Raw genomic sequence first — 3,641 nt, forward strand, 5'->3', positions numbered from 1 at the left:
CACTGCTCATGGTCCTGGATATGTCCCTGTGTCAGAGAAGTGAATTACTAGAATCTGGAGATTAAATTACACATGCCGATACAGGCGCCTAGAGAGGCCGCCCGGCAGCCTGCAACCAGCTCTGTTATTGCCATGAACATAAACCTCCTATCTCCTTACTGTAACTTTTTGTGTTTCTTCTTAAATTAACGCCCAACTTATCATACTACAGTGTCTCAACAAAGCATCACAAGTGGCAGATCCACAAGCTTGAAATACGATCTTGCAGATCCGCTAGTTTTATTGTTTTTTAATTTGAATCCTGAAGAGTGACAGTTTGTCATAATGAGGTTCTCACCCGACAGAGACAAAGTGTTACCTGCAGGTAAACAATACTGTTTGGTTGACAGCTGCAGAATCATTCATAAATACCTGCAGTGTTATTGCAGTGCTTTGCTCTGTGGATTTTTACCTGTGAAAGTTAACCTATAATTTGAGACAAATATGTTGATACTCTGCATGCACTTTATCTGACACTCTTTGCACCTGTTTCATGTATAATTTCATGTACATATCTGCTGCTATACAGTATGTATGCGCCAAAGTGCTACCCAAGACAAAAATGGCAAGACCTGCCATACCCAGTTTGCCCGTATCTGCGTGAAGTAGACGGACGCCTTCTTTTAGGAGACCGGAAGCAGATTGGAGTCGATCAATTCCAATTGAAGAGTGAACGTGAACACATTCTTTAGCTCCATGGTCACTGAAATAAATAATGCACCTGATCATCACAAGCCACACAATATACCCAAGATTTGACAAAATCAGGACATACGTTAATGAGGTTTGCCGCCAGACACTGCATCCACTTAGGAGACCATTTACCATCTCGCCTCTTGTGGCTCCAATTGGGATGGCGGATCATCCTACAATTCACCCACCTTTGTGTGGGTAAATACCAGAGACTGCGAGTCTTGCTATTTCATGGACTCAGGCGAGTTTCAGTGATGTCATCAGAGTCACTGGCCACTAGTGTGCATGCATTACTCTAGAGTGCATCGCCATCTTCTGTCTAGAATAATTATGTCACTGCCTTCAGTGGATTTGAACTTCTGGTGGACCTGCACCACATCGAGAACCAGTGCAATAGAGTTTTGACCTGTCCCTCCTCCCTGCGACATGCTAGCGTTGGCACACCAGGGGGTGTACTTGTACATCAAGCTGCCTCACGCTACAGAAACAGGAGATAGGCTCCTGCCCTATATATGGGCCTCATGGCTCGGCAAGGCTACTTACTTACTTGCACCCAACCTTGCTCATAGTGTCGGTTTTGATGGCCGTAGTCATGGAAAAACAGCAAAGGATTGCCTAATCGGTAAACACAAGTCTTCCCCATGAGCAGTCAAGCTGACATGAGAGGGGAGGGTGGTGTGGGTGGTGTGGGGTCCACAGAGAGACCACTGTATGACCTGAAGTGGACTGAACAGAGACTCTGTGTTTCAGCACTAGCATGCTGGAGAGAAGGGAATTCATCGTTGCTGTTGGGTCCAAAACCGTTCCTTTTTTAATACTATACAAGTAAAATCACACCTGTGTGAAGTGAGGGGCGTTCTTATCATCGTACATCATCATACATCATCTCATTCCGGCATTCGTCATCAATGTTTGTGAGCTTCTAGCCTCACAGCTAGAAGGCCCTGGGTTCGATTCCTGCTGGGGTCGCTTGGGGGGTGGGGGCGTGTTCTCTCCATCAGTGCCCGTACCCGAGGTGGGGTTGGCGAAAGGGCCTTTCTGTGTGGAGTTTGCATGTTCTCCCCGTGTCCCCTAGGTACCCTCAAAAAAAAACATGCAGTAATCCTGGTCTCTAAAACTACAAAACTACTAAAAATGAAGATTCTAGATCTGCATGCTATTTTGGCTATTTTTTATGTTACATCCCTATAGTCAGTAATCATTGCTACAAGTTGTTTGTTCAGGAGCAGGGTTGCCAATTTCAGCCACTCACTTGAGAATACCCATTCATCAGCTTCAATTTATAGTATTCCAATGCTGTCTGTTCACTTCTTTCTGTCCAATTCACCCTTTAATTGCCAGCCTTCTGATTGGTCCCTGACTGACTAACCAGCAGGCTCTTTCTGCCTTGTTCCGCCTTGGTTCCACCTTGTTTATGTTGAATTTGCTAAAACATCATTTTTGGAAAGAAAACAAACATGATATACCGAGTCACCATGCTGCACCTGTGATGTTCCTTTTTACTGACAATTTAAAACAAGAATTGAATAGACAGAATATCAATATGAAGCAACTGAAAAACATTATTTCATTTTAGCAAACGTTATTTCAATGGTAGTGGATGGAGAGAGAGGATTTTCGTCCAACCACGAAACTGCAACCAATGGGTGTGAAGAGGGACACAACCACGGTCGGGACTTGACAAATGGTGAATTCCACTATCATGTAGCCTATCCTGTAAGCCTATGAGTTCTCTCCCCTGATGGAGACCCCCTGTTACTGAACAGGCACTCCATACGCAATGATTGCTAACAGAATATAGATCTATTTAACACAACAACATTCAACAACAAACAACCACACCTTAATCTGAGTTCGTAAAAATGTACTCACTGTACCTAAGGGTCACACTCTCAGACACTGCATGAGGATTTGACTTTGCGGGCATGTACGCATGGAGGCACAAATTGAAATAAATAATGCACACGCACGCACACGCACACTCACACGCACACACACACACACACACACACACACACACACACACACACACACACACACACACACACACACACACACACACACACACACACACACACACACACACACACACACACACACACACACACACACACACACACATACAGGTTCCCACCCTGTCTGAGAGGGGGTGTGTGTGTGCCGTCTGCTGTGTAAACCTGTTTCCTGAGACGTGAGTGAGCGTCACACGAGCATGAGTGCGTCGGTGTGACTCATGCCAGGGTGGTGGATGACTGAGAAAGGGGCGGGGTGGGACCGCGGGTCATCATGCAGAACTGTGCACCTACTGTCCACGGATGACGTTATGAGGTAATGGCGTTGCCTCCGACTCCAACAGAGTAGGAGTGTATATTTGGACTGGCCTGCTGGCATTCTATCTTCATGCACAGACACACGTCCTTACTGTACGTCTTCCAGTCCACATCGACGGGGCTTGTCTGTCACTGGTTATTAGACTCCTCTGTGACTCTGTGCAATTTACATTTTAGGCGTTCAGAACAGAGCTTCTCAAACCTTTTCATACTTTAGGGTATACTGTTCGTGCAAATTACAATGCACTCACCTCCAGATCTGAAGTGGGGATTTTCTTCGACATAGGTTTCTCACTTTTCCCAGAAAAGGTCTCAATGCTAGGTGCCATAATTCAATGTGTCCATTAGTAACTATCTGGTACATTTGAATCCTAGGCCACCTAATTGTTTAGGTAGCTGGACTGTATTGTATATCCCCCTTGGGTCTTTCCCTTGCCTTAGAAATCTAGATATTGTGATTCTAATTGTTCTGAGAAATGTATTTGATTGATTACAAGATTCAACAGTAGGCTAAACACAAAATGCCTAGGGTTTGTTTCCATTGTGGTCCATTGTATGCAATTATACAGTACAATACAA

The sequence above is a fragment of the Protomyctophum bolini genome (genome assembly GCF_963924005.1).
Source record: "Protomyctophum bolini genome assembly, chromosome: 1".
NCBI classification, from domain to species: Eukaryota; Metazoa; Chordata; class Actinopteri; order Myctophiformes; family Myctophidae; genus Protomyctophum; species Protomyctophum bolini.